Below are 8,676 nucleotides of genomic sequence, written 5' to 3'. Positions count from 1 at the left end.
TTTATTATAACTATCTTTTCCTCTTCCTCTTCTTTATCATTATAACTATCTTCTCCTCCTCCTCTTCTTCTCCTTTTCTCCAACAAATCTGCACTTCTTCTCCTCCTCCTCCTCCTCCTCTTCTAGCATATCCTCTTACCCTCCCAACTCCTCCTCCTCCTCCTCCTCCTCCTGCACGTTTCCTCTTTTCCTCCAAATCCTCTTTCAACTCTTTCTATTCCTTCTCTCTTTTCCTCCTCCTTTGCAACAATTCCACCACCACCACCACCACCACCTCCTCCTTCTCCTCCTCCTTCTCCTCGTTTCTATCAAGTCTTTCCAAGCGAGATGAACGTAAACACGGGAATTAGCCAACAAGAAAACACGATCATATACATTGCTACCACTTTCAGATCGCCTCGCCGCTTCTTTCTCCTGTTGACTTAGGGAGTTAAATGCGAGTGTTGCCTGGGAGAGGGAGAGGGATAGACTTGAAAGATAAATAAGTCTCGTGCAGTCCCGTGAAAGCTCCCGCGTTGATTTCAGCCCAAACTTTCCTTTTTAGAACGATGGGAAACTTGTAATGGCCAGCTGAGAGAGAGGGAGGGGGAGAGAGAGAGATAGAGAGAGAGAGGGAAGGTAAAAGTACAAGGTGACATACTAAACTAAGACAGACAAGCAAGATTTATAGACATACATATACCCAACCAGTCACACACACACACACACACACAGACAGACAGGAAGGTAATCAAACGCATTTACAAACACACAGACTGACAGACATAGATAAGTTTAGACATACATACAGACAAACAAATACACACTTAGACAAGGAAAACGAGCATTTTTTCATGTCTGGCTGGACACTCATTAACTTGACATTCTCTTCAACAGGTTCGTGATTGGGCAAGGAACCACCACCACCACAACGACTGCCCTGTCCTGCCCTGCCTTTCCTCACTAGCTTGCCCATGACACCCTCCATCCTTCCCTTGATATCCTCTCTCTCTCTCTCTCGACACCTTTCCTCCTTTCTTACCTCCTTCCTTCTCTCCCTCACCACTGCAGAATATGAGGACGGGGCTCCCACTGGTGTGAGGAGCTGTGGTCTGATTAACATCTCCCCTGGTCTTCTGCACCAACCAACCAACCGCTTGCCTGCCGCCCGTCCCGCCCCGCCCTCACTTTTGCTGGAGGACGAAAGAATCTGTACTAGGTTTAAAAAAAAATTGTATTAGTATTGTGTAGTATGTCGAAATTGTATCAGTTTTTTTTACTAAAATTATATACAAAAAAAGATTAATAAATTAGTTTTAACGGAGTGTTTTCGACTAAAAATGGCTTAAAACAACTGAAAACAGCGATTAGGGGCTAAAATGGCTTTAGAAAATACTCCGAAGATCACCGTCCGGAGATAATGTAATGTTTTAAAAAATAATGTTTCGAGGAACGAACGATTCGAAACAAGTTTTATTTGAAATAATTACCACACAACTAATAATAAATATATGTAATTTATCTCCGGAAGGTCTTTCGAGTATTTTCGACTTGTTTTAAGGCCCATTTTAAGTCGTCGACAATACTCCGTCCGTTAAAACGTCTTACAATTACAAGTTCAAGTTTTTTATACAATATACACAATATTTTTAGGGTTTTTTCTAGATTTTCTACCAGTTTCTTTAAACTTTCTAGTCCTGGGCAAGCTTCTGTAGTTGTAGCCAAGACTGGTGGTGGTGGTGGTGGTGGTGGTGGTGGTGGTGGTGGTGGTGGCGGTGGCGGCGGCGGCGGCACTCCTGTCATGGAAGCTGCAACATGGAAAATCTGATCATTTCTATTCCCTGATTATAACAGTAATTATCATTATAACAAAAATCATCAAAAACTTACATTAATTCCATCCTGTTCACTTGCTCCTCTCCATGTGTCGTGTGCCCTCTCAAACTCTTCCCTCCGATACGTTCAACCTGGCAAAAAAAATTGGATTAGTCAGATAAATTGTAAATAACTATGTATCTTCTAATAAATATAATGCATCCTATTCCTAACCTTTTTTTTTTCAAACCCTACACACACAATTATTATTATTGACCACAGCAACAAGTGATAAAAAAATCTGAACCTTTGCACACTATAAAATAAGCAAACATAAATTAGCACACGCGCGCACACACGTAAATCCATCTTAGACTGGCAATCAAAAGACCTCAAACTAATGAAATCTTACAAAGTTGATGAGGAAAGGATTAACTTCTTGTGAGATGGTTTAAGTTATTCTAATACCAGACACAGACACACAGACAGACAGACAGACATATTAGCTGGTGATAATGAAGAGACTTGCTAATCCTTCGTGATGAGAGAGAGAGAGAGAGAGAGAGAGAGAGAGAGAGAGAGAGAGAGAGAGAGAGAGAGAGAGAGAGAGAGAGAAGAGAGAGAGAGAAGAGAGAAGAGAAACAAACAGATGGAGAGAAAAACAGAGAAACAGACATGGAGAGAAACAGAGAAACAGACTGAGAAAGAGACAGACAGACAGACAGAAGAGAGACAGAAAAATAAATGAAGGAAATGAGAAATAACATGAAAACTTAAGAAGAGATAGAAACGCAGGAAAAGACGAAGGAAAGTAAAGAAGGAAAGATGAAGAGAAGGAAAGAAAAGAGGAAAGAGACATTCAGGTAGCGAGCGAATGAGGAGGAAGGAAGGAAGAGATAAAGGAGAAAATATACGAGATGAAAGGAAATGGGAAAAATATGTGATGAAAGATGGAGACAGGGATGAGTGATAAGAAGAAGAGGAGGAGGAGGAAGAGGAGGAGGAGGATGATAGGAAAGTGAGAGGAAGAAAGTAGAATAACAGAGAAAGGAGGAGGAGGAGGAGGAGGAGGAGGAGGAGGAGGAGGAGGAAGGAAGGAAGGAAAAACGAAGACAAAAACAATAAATAAAGAAAAGGAAAAGAAAAAAAAACAAGAGGAAGAGGACAGAAGAAGAGGAAGGAAAAGAAAGGTAAGAGTTGGAAAGAGAAAAAGAGGAGAAAGAGGAGAGAGAGAGGAGTAAGAGGGGAAGAGGAAGAATAGAGGGAAGAGGAGAAAATGGGAAATAGAGGGAAGGGAGGAAGAAGGAAAGGGGTGGAAAAGAAGGAAGAGAAGGAAGAGGGAATGTGAGAGGGAAAGGGAAAAGAGGAAGAGGCGGGAGACGAAAAGGGAAGAAGAGGAGGGGAAGAAGAGGGGAAGTGTATGGGGGGGGAGAAGTGGATTAGGAAAAGGAGGAGGAGAAAAGGGGAATATTGTGTGTGGGGGGGGGGGGAGAATAGGAGGTGGGGAAGAGGGGAATAGTGTGTGTGTGTGTGTGTGTGAGGGGAAGAATAGGTGAGGAAGAGGGGAAATGTGTGTGGTGGACAGGTGAGGGGAAAGGAGAGGAGGGGAGGGTAAATCAGCGGTGCAGCAAAGTGGGCGCGGCGTGCAGGTCTGGTCGTCTCGCCAAACTTTTCCCCTCGTTGCTGTGAGGGGAAAGAATTGCTCCCGAAAGGTAGAAAGTTGCACAAAACCTAATCTGTGTCTTGTCCTTTACTCCTCCTCCTCCTCCTCCTCCTCCTCCTCCTCCTTCTCCTCCATCTTCCTCCTCCTCCATCTATCTTCTTCCTTCTTCACTTCCTCTCTTCCTATTCCTTTTTCTTTGTTTCCTTTGTTTTCCTATCTCTCTCTCTCTCTCTCTCTCTCTCTCTCTCTCTCTCTCTCTCTCTCTCTCTCTCTCTCTCTCTCTCACCTCTTGTTAGGTCATCTGTCTTTGTAACACGTATTCCTCCTGTTTCTAGTTCTTCTTCTTCCTCCTCCTTCCTTTGCATTCCTTTGTATTCTTCCTCCTCCTCCTCCTCCTCTTCTTCCTTCCTGGTGTGAAGGAAGCGGGACGGAGAAAAATATTAGTCTTGTCTTTTGTATACTCGTCAGAAGCTGCAACAGAACACGTGGCTTAGGAAAATGTTAAAATATTGAAGGTTTAAAATGAGTTGGGAAATAAGAGTTAAGATTTACTAAAGAATATTTTTGTCTTATCTTTTAAAATGTGACTTTATATTACTTGACATTGTTTATTAAGACAGTGAAGTTGAAATATTGAAAGTTTGAGAAGAGTTGGAAAATTAAGGAGTTAAGATTTTATATAAGAAATTTTTTGTATCTTTTAAAACTTGACTTAATATATTTGTGTGTTGAAATTGTTTACCAAGACTGAAGTTGAAATATTGAAAGTTTGATAACACTTTGAAAATAAAGGAATTAGGATTTAATATAAGAAATTTTTGTCTTATCTTTTAAAACGTGACTGATATATTTGTTGAGATTATTTACGGAGAGGTTAAAATATTGAAAGTTTGATTGATAAAAGTTGGAAAATTAAGAGTTAACCCCTTCAGTACTGGAACGCATTTTTAACCATGAGTTTTGGATATGATTGGACGGTTTCATTTAGATTAAGAAGGGTCTATGGGAGTAAGAAGATTAATGGCTGGAGTCTTCACTATTCTAATCCCCACATAAGCGTCTGGAGCTGTATTAAATCACCAAATAGTAAGCAGAATGAATGTGAAATTGCGTCATGGTACTGAAGGGGTTAAGATTTTATATAAGAAATTTTTTGTTTATCTTTTAAAAACCTGACTATATATTTGTATGTTGAAATTGTTTACCGAGACTTTGAAGTTAAAATATTGAAAGTTTAATAAGACTTGGAAAATAAAGTTAAGATTTGATATAAGAAATTTTTGTCTTATCTTTTAAAACGTGACTGATATATTTGTTGAGATTGTTTATTAAAGTTGGAAAATAAAGGAATTAACATTTATTACAAGAAATTTTTGTCTTATCTTTTAAAACGTGACTTTGATATATATATTTGTTGACATTATTAAGACAGTGAGGTTAAAATATTGAAACTTTAATAATAGTTGGAAAATAAAGAAGTTAAGATCTATTATAGAAAACTGATAACTTAATATATTTGCTGTTTATTTTCCAACTTTCTTAAATTTCCAATATTTTAACTTCACTGTCTTAAAGGAGTTACGATTTACTATAGAAAATTTTGTCTGATCTTTTAAAACGTGACTTTGATTTGTGTATTGAGAATGTTTACTAGTAAAGATTTAAAGATTTAAATAAAGGATAAAACTAAAAATTTACTCGTTTTAATAAGCTGACTGTCAAAACAAAACATTTAAACCTTTTATATAATCTAGCTAAAAAATATATAAATAAAAAATGACTCAAAATAGAGAAAATAAAAAAGGAAATATATAAACGAAAATACAAAACTAAAATACACAAATAAGAAAAAAATATGAATAGAAAGTTAAATAAAATGAAAAATGTAATAAAATAATTGAATAGATAAATAAAACCAAAAAATATAAACGAATATAAATAGATAAATAAAATGAACAATTATATGGCTTGTTTTTTAATCAGTTTAACGTGACATCAAATTCCAGCAGGTAATTAACTTCGTGAGTGACAGAGAGAGAGAGAGAGAGAGAGAGAGAGAGAGAGAGAGAGAGAGAGAGAGAGAGAGAGAGAGAGAGAGAGACCCAGAGAGAAAACAAAAATACCAAAATATAAATAAAACTATCTTTAACACCAGAGAGAGAGAGAGAGAGAGAGAGAGAGAGAGAGAGAGAGAGAGAGAGAGAGAGAGAGACGACATCTATACATCCCTCCCCTCCTCTCTCCCTATCTCCAACCCCCCCTTCTCTCTCTCTCTCTCTCTCTCTCTCTCCCCTCCAGCTGTCAGGCGCCCCTCAGATTTCCACACCAAAGGATCATGTCGTGACGTGTTCGGCTTTTGCATCATGTGACAAACAATGGCGGGAAAATGTGTATTATTATTATTATTACTATTATTATTATTAGTAGTAGCAGTAGTAGAAGATATAGAAGTAGTAGTAGTAGTATTGGTGGTGGTGGTGGTGGTGGTGGAAGAGGAAGAGGAAGAGTAGTAAAAAACAATAATAAAAAGGAATGAGAGGAAGGAAAAAAAAATAGAAAAGGAAGGAAAGAAGATGAGGGTAAACAACAACAACAACAACAACAACCACTCAAAAAAATCCCAAACTAAATCAAACCAACCAAACCAAACAAATAATAAACAAAAGGACAAAAAAAAAAAACATTCTCTACAAACGTTTTTCCTCGTCAGCTGTGAGGAACAAAACGTTTTTATTTTTTCCTACCCACAATCGTAAACGTGGTGGGGGAAACCTTACACACTTACGCACGCACGCACACACACACACACACACACACACACACACACACACACACACACACACACACACACACACGCAAATGGGGCTTCTGTGCGTAAAATATATTTATATAGAGAGGGAGGAGGGAGGGAGGGAGGAGGGAGGAGGAGGAGGAGGAGGGAGGAAGGAGGAGGAGGAGAGAAGGAGAGGAAAGAAGGGAGATAATGAATAGGAAGGGAGGAAATATGGGAAGAAGGGGGAGGGTAGAGAAGAAATGAAGGAAGGGATGAGAGAGAGAGAGAGAGAGAGAGAGAGAGAGAGAGAGAGAGAGAGAGAGAGAGAGAGAGAGAGAGAGAGAGAGAGAGAGAGAGAGAGAGATACACTATTCCTTTATCTACACGCACTTCAAAATCCGAAACCCCCAGCAGAAAAAAAACGTAAAAGTGGGATTTGAACCAATGACAAAAGGATCGAACCCCGCAAAAAGGGATCAGAGGGCAAGAGAAGAGGATCTAGTACTATTAAAGGGGATTTATGAGCCGAAAAGACGCACGGACATATGAACAAAGTCGTTAGCGGGTCGTGTTATCTAAGTGATTCATTACACATCACCATTAAGCTTGTCATTAAGGCTTTATTAAGTTTGTGATCATCAGAGTGTAGTAGTAGTAGTAGTAGTAGTAGTAGTAGTAGTAGTAGTAGTAGTAGTAGTAGGTGGTGGTGGTAGTAGTAGTAGTAAGACGGTGCTAGTTGTTATAGTAGTTCGTGGTGGTGGTGGTAGTAGTAATGGTAGTTGGTGATCGTTAGTAGTAGTGGTAGTAGTAGCAGCAGTAGCAGTGGTGGTAGCAGCAGCAGCAGCAGCAGCAGCAGCAGCAGCAGCAGCAGCAGCAGCAGCAGCAGCAGTGCAGGTGGCAGCAGCAGCAGTGGTGGTAGCAGTGCAGCAGTGGCAGTAGCAGCAGCAGTGGTAACAGCAGTGGTAGCAGCAGCAGCAGCAGTGGTAGCAGCAGTGGTAGTAGCAGCAGTGGTAGCAGCAGTAGTGGTTAGTAGTAGCAGCAGCAGTAGCAGTAATAGTAACAGCAGCAGCAGCAGTAGTAGTAGTAGTAGTAGTAGCAGCAGCAGCAGTAGTAGTAGCAACAGCAGTAGTAGTAGTAGCAGTAGTACTAGTAGCAACAGCAGTAGTAGTAACAACAGTAGTAACGTAATTGAGTATGAAATAATAGGTGTTTAAGGGAGGACTAGGGCAGAATAATGGTGAGATAATGGGTTAAGGAGTGACGTGGGGAGCTTAATGGGCGGGGAACGTAAAAGTTAAGCCAACGATGAATGATGGAAGTTGTGCTGAAGAAAACGGAAGGAACAAGGAAGGGCGGAGAGTGAAGGAAAAATGGAGGTAGTGACTGAAGAGAGAGAGAGAGAGAGCGGTAAAAAGAGAAAGATGTAGAGATATAAAGAAAACACAGCAAACACACAATACGAACAAAAACACACAACTCCTCTCAAACAGCCGAAGCGAGCCAGGTAAATGACTCAATTCTCGCTAATTACAGGTAAATGGGAAAGGATTAGAACGGCAAAATGTTGAGACGCAAAGGTACACGCTAACGACCAATCCATCACTAATTCAACCAGGTCTAAAAAGGAATGCTAGTATTAAAAGGCTAACGAGTACTTTATCAACACCTGTGACGATATTCGCGCAGGTGAGCAACATTATCCAGGTGAGTAACAGGTAATGAGTTATATGATGTGAGTTTTTATGTGTGATGTTGCTTATGTGATGTGATATGTGATGGAAATGGTATGAAGGTTTGGGTGTCATTTTTTTAGGGTTGGTTGGTGTGGTGTAGGGGTGTTGTGTGGTGTTAGGTGGTGTGAGAGTGTAGTGTGGTCTGTTGCGGTGAAGTGTGGTGTTGTCTAGCATGGTGTGGAGAAGATACAAGACGTTTAGTGGTGTAGCATTTAAAGTCCACAGCGAGGCTACTCTCAAACCATCAGGAACCACACACAAACATATTGCATACATTCTCCACCTTACCCAGTGTATCACCACCACCAACACCTATCAGGCTCTTCCATCACCACACACCAAGTCACTGATCAACCCATACCTTATTTCAGGGGTCTAGAAGCACAGAGGAACGCTGGCGAAGGTGTGAACAGATCCGTGTCTGGAGCTGTAAATGGCTGAGTCTCCAATCACTCTCCACGTCATCCTTCAGTTGAGTTTTAGTTAGCCTTTACAACGGCACTCCCTTATGCGTGTCTCTGTCTCTGGTTCTCCTTTCTTTCATATTTTTCTTCACCTATTTCGTTTTCTGTTCTATAATCTTCCAGAAACTATCTAAGGTTGTTTGATTTTTTATACATATACATTGTCAAATAACAATCTTCGTGTCAAATAAGAATCTTCGTGTCCCGATTCCTGTGGTGAGGCTGATCGACCTGCCACCTATACTCTCT

The 8,676-nt window shown here is 40.2% G+C and overlaps 2 long non-coding RNA genes across 5 annotated transcripts in view; one reads left to right on the top strand and one right to left on the bottom strand.

The window, feature by feature from the left end:
• The window catches only part of LOC123512783, an 80,782-nt gene extending 79,767 nt beyond the window's left edge, over positions 1–1,015 (top strand). For all 4 annotated transcript variants that reach the window (XR_006677184.1, XR_006677186.1, XR_006677183.1 and 1 more), the window contains one exon: positions 877–1,015. This is a non-coding gene — a long non-coding RNA (uncharacterized LOC123512783). The remainder of the gene's footprint in view (positions 1–876) is intronic.
• On the bottom strand, positions 207–8,450 carry LOC123512778. Its single transcript, XR_006677181.1, has 6 exons — positions 8,325–8,450; positions 3,744–3,928; positions 1,870–1,946; positions 1,654–1,787; positions 1,022–1,172; positions 207–570 (listed from the first exon to the last, which is right to left on the bottom strand). It is a non-coding gene; the product is annotated as an uncharacterized LOC123512778 (long non-coding RNA).
• Between the last annotated feature and the right edge of the window lie 226 nt (positions 8,451–8,676).

The sequence above is a fragment of the Portunus trituberculatus genome, chromosome 4 (genome assembly GCF_017591435.1).
Source record: "Portunus trituberculatus isolate SZX2019 chromosome 4, ASM1759143v1, whole genome shotgun sequence".
Lineage (NCBI taxonomy): Eukaryota > Metazoa > Arthropoda > Malacostraca > Decapoda > Portunidae > Portunus > Portunus trituberculatus.
The sequence above is the reverse complement of the archived record's forward strand: the minus strand, read 5'-3'. Positions and strand labels throughout refer to the sequence as shown.